This window comes from Electrophorus electricus, chromosome 22 (genome assembly GCF_013358815.1).
Source record: "Electrophorus electricus isolate fEleEle1 chromosome 22, fEleEle1.pri, whole genome shotgun sequence".
NCBI lineage: Eukaryota > Metazoa > Chordata > Actinopteri > Gymnotiformes > Gymnotidae > Electrophorus > Electrophorus electricus.
This window is the reverse complement of record NC_049556.1, coordinates 3782433-3792432: the sequence shown is the minus strand read 5'-3', so window position 1 is coordinate 3792432 and position 10000 is coordinate 3782433. Positions and strand designations below refer to the sequence as shown.

Sequence of the window (10000 nt, the reverse complement as noted above, 5' to 3'; positions counted from 1 at the left end):
AAAAAGACAACTCAAATGTAATTCTTCAATACTACTTACGTTTACTTTTTTACGGCATTTAGCAGACACTCTTATCCAGAGCGACTTACAAAAGTGCTTTGTCATTTACTCATAGAATATATCCAAGTACAGTATAGTAGGTTAGAATTAAACATACCAATGAACTAGAACACTATAGAATACAGGGATGAATGCTGATGCCTAGAAGTACAAAATACATAAATTCTATCTTAAACAATGATAAGTGCTATAAACAATAAGTGCTAGAGTTTGTTAAACAACATAAACAATACCCTACAATAAGTATTAATTTAGTCAGTCAATATGGGAGCAGTGTCTGTTATCCTTTAAATATTCTGCAAATAGATGGTTCTTCAGTCTGTGTTTGAAGACTGCAAGGGACTCTGCTGTCTGGACAGCAAGTGGGAGTTCATTCCACCATCTTGGAGCCAGGACAGAAAATAGTCTCAGTGCTTGTCGTCCATGCGACCTGAAGCAAGGTATTTCAAGCCGAGCCGTACTTGAGGTTCGAAGTACGGATCGGGCTTTGACCATTGACCTCATGTATGAAGGGGCTGGTCCATTTTTCACTTTGTAGGCAAGCATCAAGGTTTGAAATCTGATGTGTGCAGCTACTGGAAGCCAATAAAGGGAGTGCAGCAGCGGAGTAACGTGTGAACTTCGGAAGATTGAAGACCAGTCATGCTGCTGCATTCTTGACAAGTTGTAGAGGGTTGATGGCTCTTAGAGGAAAACCAGCAAGTAGCGAGTTGCAGTAGTCTAGCTTTGAGATCACAAGAGACTGCACAAGCACCTGGGTAGCTTCCTGCGAAAGAAAGGGTTGAATCCTTCGTATGTTACAAAGGAGGAATCTGTAAGACCGGGTTAGATTAGAAACATGAGTTGAGAATGACAACTGGTTGTCCAAAGTTATGCCCAGGCTACGGGCAGCTTTGGATGGTGATACCAGGGAGATCTTGAAGGAAACTATGAGGTCCTGATAAGGGTTGGGAGTACCTGGGATGAACCGAAGTTCAGTTTTACTGGGGTTGAGCTTCAAGTGGTGGGCTGTCATCCATGACGTGATGTCAGTCAAGCATGCTGAGATACGTCTGGAGACCTGCATGTCAGAGGGTGGAAAAGAAAGAAATAATTGAGTGTCATCAGCATAGCAGTGGTAGGAGAAACCATGAGAAGATATTACATCACCAAGAGAACGAGTATACAAAGAGAAGAGAAGGGGGCCCAATACTGAGCCTTGTGGAACACCAGTGGAGAGTCTACATGGTGTACATGGTGTTCATAAACTAAGGAGAGAACACTCAGGTTTACTATCAGCAGTGCAGCTCAACCCAGCCATCATCACACACACAGACAGTGGTTCCGACTTGATAACACCCGGTGGCCAAAGTAAGGTTCTATATGCTTAATTTTTTGCTGATTTGTCATGGTTCTATTTTGTTTTGTCATGGTTCTCTTCTAATTTAAAATGTGTTTTTACTAAATAAATGAATGATCTCTTGGATAAAAGGGTTTAAAGTCCTGCTGTTGTTGAAGTTTGTAATGAGTAATACAAGAGAATGAACTGCTGTTCCCTCTCAGTCTTCTGCCTGTGCAGTCTGATCTTCCTCAATTTAGAAAATATTAATTAGGATCAGAATTTTTTTAATCTACAAATAATCATTTTCAGTTCAGCTACACACTGCCTGTCCTACATCTAACAAAGCTGGTTTGTTTAATTCTGTGCAAACACATAAACATTGAATGGATCTTACATGTTTTATGGTGTTTTATGAATTATTATAATCCTAAGCACAAGTCACTTTGCATTGTTATTCACTTTAACCTTTTTTTGCTCATGCTTATTAAAATTACTTCAACCATAGAAGCCGATTTTGGCAATAATGAATGTAGTGGAGATCAGTAAGCACTTTATAAAATGATCTTGTATGGGTCAGTGCCAGGCCGAGGCCCCCTCCGGCCACCAGAGGGAGGCCTTGAGTCAGGCACGCCACTAATCAGGCTTAACGCCCAACAGTTGTGCTAGGCCTATATAAGCCCAGTGAGCCAGTCACTCAGTGCTGGGTCTTTGCCAAAGTTCTGAGCCAAGTACCTAGCTGGTAACATCAGGTATTGAGGTCTGTGAGCCCTTGTGCTACACCTCACTTCTGTGCTGTGAGGATGTCTGTGTTTTTACACGTCCCCTCCCATCTCCAGTTTTCCCCCTCTAATCTCTCTCCCTTCCAAGGCTCCCCTTAGCCATTACAGTTCCTCCCTGTTTTCTGGTTTTGTTTGGGAAGTTTTAGTTTGGTTTTCCCCAGGGCACCCCTGCTGTTCTCCCTTTTCCCATGCTTGGCGTGGCGTTTAGATTTCTGCCTCTAGTTTAGTCATCCTCCATTCCTTTGAGGGGCGATATACGTGCTGGTTGCTTTATAGATTCAGCAGTCTAGCGGGTATTTCTTCACCTTGAAACAAAGTGGCCAGGGTTCATGTCCCACCTTTTGGTTATTTACTTTTCTTGTTTTACCTGTTCTATGATCTAATTGTTTCACACACAGGCCCACCATCATTAGAGCATGGTTCCTCATCCAGTAGGCTGTTGGTGTCATCACTTATCTGACCTGGGTTTGAGCCCATGTTACAGGTTCACCTATGTTTCATTGTTGGCTGGCTCTGAAGTATGTGAGCCCTTCTTATGACCAGTTATAGTATTCCTTTGGTCCTTTGTGTCCAGTTGTCACTCAGTACACTGCTCAAGGTCACTGAATAAATCTTGGAGCTCTGACCTTTTGTATGTCCTGCCTCAGCTCAGTGCACAGTGTCTTCCCCCACACTGGTAATTTCTAGTAGTGGGCAAAAGAGTCTGAATTAGACTACAGGAAGAACTACAATCCTCCAAATGAACATGTTCAAGTAGAACATGACCTGAACACAATGGATAACAAAGAATACAACATTGCTGAGCATTGAATCCAAACTTAGTCTCTAAGTGATTGGTATCTTTGTTTGCCACTAGGGGTCAGTAAAGCCTCTCCTTTTACTGTGCCTTGTTTTTTCCTTTGCATTCAGTTTAGGTTTCATTTCAGTCTCAGCATATGTGTCTTCAGTAGGTCCAGTACCTACAGTAACAGAACAAAAACCAAAGCAAACACAGTTGTAACCGCTCACTAACCTTCAGCTTTATAACACATCAGCCAACAATGTTACTGATATGTACGATGCAGTGATGTACAGTAGGCTGCATTCTCCAGTGAGTAGTTATACGGAACCTCAGAATACAGAATCTCCCTCTGACTGAATCAGGGAGATAATATCCTGTGAGTCCTGGACTGTAACAGTCCTGCCTGATTTTGGGATTATGATACAGGAGGTGATGAAACATGTGGGTTTAGATGAGTAAATGCAGAGTGAGTGTTATACAGTATTTGCTTGAATGTCCCACATACTTGGTGTATAACCAGCTGATTTTGTGTGTGTGAGATGCGAATTGACCCCTGGTGAGGGTGATCTACATGTACCACAAACCCTGCTTGTTACCTGCTGATTTTGTGTATGTGAAGTGAATGTACCTTTTTATTCCTGCTTTTTTTGTTGTGTTTCATGACCTACTCACTGGGTTTGTATCTACAGTAAGTAGGAAATGAAATTAAAGTTACTTGTCTCATTCCTATCTGCTTGGCCAGCACTGTCATATGTGTGGGCAGTTCCTAGGTTTACAAGAAAATAATTTTGTACATGCCGAACTGCAAGATTATTAGATACAGTGTAAATGTGAAACAAATTATATGATTATATAAACTGACTTATTAGTGAGGATAAAGCTTTAAGTTAACTGATGTTAAGGAAAGTAGTTAGTGGCTCATTGCCTGAGCAGTGTGCAGTGATGTGTATCCTGACTGACACCCCTCACCTCCTGACTCTGTCTGGGTCTGACTGATTACCAGTGGGGTGACAGACATTCTGCACCTGGGGAACCTGGAAATAAAGGAAAAGTGGTAAATAATCACATTGTATATCCCACAAGTATTAAATTCTGCATTAATTAACTGCTGATATCAGACCTTTGTTTTGTAGCACCACAGCAGGAGCAGTAAGTTGAAGAGCAGGACCAAACCAACCAAGTCAAGATGGAAGGAATCACCAGCTGAACTCATGGGAATTAAAAATATACATTTAAAATATAAAATAAATGATATAAATACCTTTTTGTCTGATCTGTAATTATCAGACCTTTTCAGTGTTTAACCTACACTAATAGAGCTGATTCACTTCAGAAAAAGGAAAAAACAGCTCAATACTCTTACTGTGTTCAGATCTTTTCCCAGTTACATACACATAAACCATTCAAGTCACACTTCGTTAACAGTCTCCTTAGAAAGAATTGGTCATGAATATTCTGTAACAAAGTACTTCCTCTCTCTGAATAAGTGTGTTAAAAAGAACATTATTTTGATTGGTTAAAATAGTCATGCGACTGACATCATAATGTGAATCCTCCTCCCTTTTCCAGTTTAACCTTTTTTTTTGGTCAGAATCACTGTGGTAGTTAAAAGGCTCTACACACACCAGATGTTTGTTCATTTGTTATTTGTGTGCATCCACCAAACAAGTAAAGTAAATTTAAAGTAATGTTAGACATATACATTTAGATAATTCAGTTCATTCACTGAGTATGAACTCAATGGAATTATAGTCAAGACTGTGAATAGTTTTATGCTCAAACCTTTGTACTAGTTTGTATAGTCATTTGTGTAGTGTAATATTTTGCAGTTATATTATATAATATAGCAGTTTGGCCTTATGCCATAAAAGTACTTCTTCTGCAGGATGATTTAAGTCCAATTCAATTAATGCAAAGTTCAAAGTTTGTCACATTCAAAGTATAAATGGCAGTGAAATGCTTTTTGTGACTGCTCTGCCCGTGGCCAAGGAGAGATGCATAAAATACACAGAACAAGGAAACAGATGCAGATTAATGAATAAATAAATATGTTCCGATGAATAATGAATGAAGAGGATGCATTGGATTCCATGTGAACACAGTATGTTACATTTATGTACATACAGATCAATGTCACAAGGTGTTAGTGTTTCCTCACCTACTTGGGGTTATTGACTAATTTGATTTCTGTTGAAGGCAGTAGAACATTATATACTACTGTGAAAAGCCCACTTAGAAAACATTTATACAGCCTTTTTAAAATGATGTAACAGTAACCTTACAGTGACCATATGTAACTAAAGTGTATGCGTAAGCTTCTATGTTTTCCTTGTATTCTGATTTATAGGATTCCTATTTGCAATTAAACTCTTCACGTTCCAAGGCCTGCAAAACCTCTCTTACATCTTATGCATATTTGCAGAAAGATGAAGACATCCTCCAAAAAAGCATGGAAATGTGTGAATATTTTCAGAAGTGTGGATTTCCTAGACATGTCATAGAGAATCCCTTTGTTAGTGTTTTACCTGTTCAGGGAAAGGGTGCACTGACCTATAAACAATCTCCTGTTAGCACAACAAGAGTTAATTTAATGTTCATCTTACGAATCAAACAGTGGTTAATATTGTCCTTAAACACTTCAGAATCCTCCAGGATGATGCAGAGACTGATTTACAGATCTTCCTTAAAGGGAGTAAAAGTAAAAGAAGTTGAACAGAGCAGAAAGGCCCAAATTAGAGCTGGAACTGATCTTAGTGCAGTCCCAGGACTGTGACACATTAACACTTTGTGCTGAAGGCTCGAAACGTCCTGTGTTCTCAGTCACAACACATCTGATAAAGCGGGTGGGGGCCTTCTCTTTTTATTAAGTGTTTCTACCATCTTTGCTATGTGTTTAGGCTATACAGTGTCCACACAGGGACAGACAATATATTCTGGTACCCAGTTCTCATCACTGAACCAGTAAGATATTTATACTTCAACACTCTAACCACGGAAATTCAACACCAACTTTAGGAAAGTAGAAAAGAGAAAAAGGAATTGAAAGGTGAGAGAATATACAGATGCAGCTTGGTGTGAATCTCTTGCTAGTTTTGATTCCCGAGAGAGCCCACACACGGGGGACAGGCACCATGTTGATGATAATATTTTAAATACTTTAATACTGGAACCATGTAAACTCAGTGCAAACTTTGTGGAAGGTAGAAAAGAGAATGTGTAGCTGAAACAGGATAAAATGTACAGACTCACAAATGGAGTGTGGAGATCTCACAAGTGTCCATTAGTACCAGAAAGAGCATGAGATGAAGCTGTGATGCAGTTTATGGAGGCTGAATTATCTAGGATGGAAATGACTTGTAACTCAACAAGTGTTAAACAGTTCAAAAGATGCACTGGAGTTACAGATTAGTATTAACATTTGTATGAGATTGTGTGTGTGTGTTTGCATGAAATGGCATTCTTATTATATAATACATCAATCTCAGTCTGTTTAACTGCAAACCGCAGTGCAGTTCTGGCTTCAGATCTTATCTTACACACGTTCTCATTCTCAACCGCACATTCTTAATCATTCATCCACTGTAGGTTTCTTTATGCTGTTTTGCTGATTTGTTTTTCATGTACAAAAGGTCTGACTCTTTTCATTGTGGGAGTTGTAAGCTTTGTGCATGTAAGTGGGTGTATGTGTGCCAGGATGAGATTGTGTGTTAGTGCATATACCTTGGTATATTAGTGTTTGATATCATGCATTCATGCATGCATGAGTGTGTGTTTATGAACATGTGTGTGAGATAACTAGATAGGTGTGTGTGTGTGTGTGTGTATGAGAGAGAGAGGGAATGTGTGTATATATACAACCCACTCACTGATGTGTGTGTGTGTGTGTGTGTGTGTGTGTGTCTCTCTCTCTCACACACACACACACACACACACACACACACACACATGCAGTACACTCAAACTGACACACACACACACACATTCAGACTTATTCCCACTCACACTCTTACCAGCTTTAGTTAGCTACCCCAGCTAGTTAACACACCTTATTGTAATGTGAAGCCTCCCAGTAGTTTGTCTTATGAATAGATCCCATTAACACAAAATAACAATCTAATTTTGGACATTTAACAGAAAATATTTTTAGCTTGTGTATTTCAACTCATTTTTCACAATAAGTCAAATGGTCTTAGTAGGAAGTCACTTAGTTTCTGTCCAAGCAGATTTTGACTACAGTCACACTAGCGAGGAGAAGCAAAGATGCAGGGAAGTACCAGCTAATCCCAGCAGGTATCAGTGTTGTGGAGAAAAGACACCAATCCCAGGATCTGCGGGAGTGTATTTACACGCACATAATAATCCGATCATAGCCAGATTTCTCCAGTAATGAGATTATTCTATAATAATATCCAGTAATGAGATTGAGTTGTCATTAAACAGCATACTCTGATTCTATAGAACGAAGCATAGCCCAGAAATCAGATTCACAATCAGATTAATCTCCGATGAAGAGATCTGGATTTTAGCTCCGTAATCCCATTTCTCAGCGCATGTATTACCTTACTCTGATTATTATTATTTATTTATTTTTTATTTCTTGGTTTTTGCAAGATCACAAGCCTAATTGGATTATTAAGTGTATGTAAACACACTCATTATAACATGTAAGACTGTAACATTCACACTGTGGGTATCACGCAGAGTTTACATGTGCTGTCTAACATTAGACGCATAAAGAATATGGACAAAAGCAAACTGCTCTGTGAACCATGTACAAAGTAACAGACACTGATACCCCCACACTAATCCCCAGCAGCACTTCAGGGGGTAGGCTGCTGCAGTTGGAGCTCCAGGTTGGGTGGAGGTGTAAGGAGCCTCCCACTGTGTGTGTGTGAATGTAGATGAAGGCAGCAGCAGAGATGGAGACTCCCCAGTGCTCACGGTCTCCACCCCACTGGGCTCTGTTCCTCCATCGATTAAGGAGTCTGTGCTGCCTGCAGGTACATTGTTCTCCCAGTGCTAAAGGAAGCTCCACACAGACCATCTCCTGCAGGATCTCCACCATGCTCCTCCTGCTTCTGCTGTGCTGATGGGGGTGCGATGGGTGGAGCCACCTGGGAGAGAAACACTGAGTCGCTGAATCTGAGCTGGAGTTTATTTATATAACTCTGCCCTGGATGGAGAGCAGTTCAGTAATGTCACTGATTTTCAACCAAAAAAAAAAAAGTAATTTGAAGATTTCCCAATTGACAGGTGTGAGATTTCTAGGAATATGAAGCATTAAATCCACTGAGTTATTCTCCTGTTGAAAGCTGTTAAGTTTCGCTAAGTGTATTGAAAACTATGGAATAACATCTATGGAATCTATGGAATAAAATCTACAGAATTCACGTACCCCCACATCAGTTTTGCTTTTTTTGTTGTTTTGCATGTTTAAAACCAGAGGATTAACAGAAGTCACATTATTGAAATATTCAATTAGTGCATAACATGCACACACACACACACACACAGTTTATAGGTTTATAGTGAAATGAGAAATCCATTAGCATGCAATGAAACATTCCCAGTTATTTCCTGCATAATAGTAAGGCAAGTGAGATGTCACATAGTATTATGTTACCATACAGAAACCAAGAAGGAAGCAAAAGGTTAGTCTCCAATGGAAGGAAACAGAAAATAAAGGTGCTAACTTCAACAAATGAAGCCAACATAACATTAATGACCAACAAGGTCATAGTAACAAGTTTTAATGAGACATAACATACTGATATAACAACCCCAAGAAATCCATCAGCTTTTACTAAGAATTCCTCATAATAAACTTCAACAGTAATCAAAAGACAGGCTCAGAGAGCAGCGTATAATTTGTAGATCATTGTTCATCATACTTTAACCTTTCCCACCAGGTTTATGAAGCATTATTCTTTCCCTGTGCTGACCTTGCCTATTAATCCAGGACCAACTTGTTTTACTGTTTTCCACTGATCATTGCTTGTAATTTTACTAAGAATTAAAAATAAATTAAAAAAAATGGTTGCCCCATCACATCATAGTGTTGAGCATTTTAAGATGTAATTTGGAGACAGTGCAAAACTGTACATTTTGATTTTTTACTAAAATTTTGCTTCACACTCGTATGTAGATTTAACTTTAATGATCCCTGTAAACTTCATATTAGAGTATCAGATCAGGTCAGGGATGTGACATCAACGTCAGGTGTGTGGTGTTCAGATCAGATACTGTAAGAATAGGACAAAATAATCAGAATTGAACACACACCTCACACAAACACAGGCAGTGGCTGTGTGTGTCCACATGATAAAGTGCGTTTGGGTTAATATTTGTGTTAATGCAGCTGTAGGTGAGATTTTGACTCCCAGTAGTAAATTCTTACCCTTTGTTATTAACAATCTATTGAACTTTAGAAACATGTAAATATCAGCTCTCTTTCACTCACACACACACACACACACACACACACACACACACACACACACACACACACACACACACACACACACACACACAGTAAATCAAATACATAAACAGAACATAAACTTTGAGCTGTACTGTCATTCCCTCTTTGTCTCTCTCACAACAAAATATAAATACCATCTTTAACCCCACCAAACACACACCCTCTCATACACACACACACACACAGTCAAACACACACACAGAACATAAACGGTGGGAGGGTGCAGCATGTAATTAAGTCACTGTAGTTCTGTAGTTTCTGTTGCTGTAGCCTATTGTGGTTCATTGTGGCTCAGATTCAGCTCTCTGAGGTTTGATGAGGCGTTTGACCTCAGAGCTGAAGACAGAGCTGCACAGCCTTCATCTGTAATACTGCACTCAGACAGCCTGCAGAGAGAAGGAGAAACACTCAACATTTAGAGTTCAACACATGCACAGCACACACAAAATGTCTGTCCCACACAGACTGGATCCCCTTTTGTCTTCAGAAGTGCATTATTTCTTCATGGCATAAATTCAACAAGATTCCAGAAACATTCTTCAGAGATTTTGGTCCATATTGACATGACAGCATCATGC

At 39.6% G+C, this 10000-nt stretch overlaps 1 protein-coding gene across 1 annotated transcript in view; it reads right to left on the bottom strand.

The window, feature by feature from the left end:
• Positions 1–10000, bottom strand: part of LOC113567517 (NACHT, LRR and PYD domains-containing protein 12-like) — a 218612-nt gene that overhangs the window by 191012 nt on the left and 17600 nt on the right. The gene's annotated exons all lie outside the window — the stretch shown is intronic.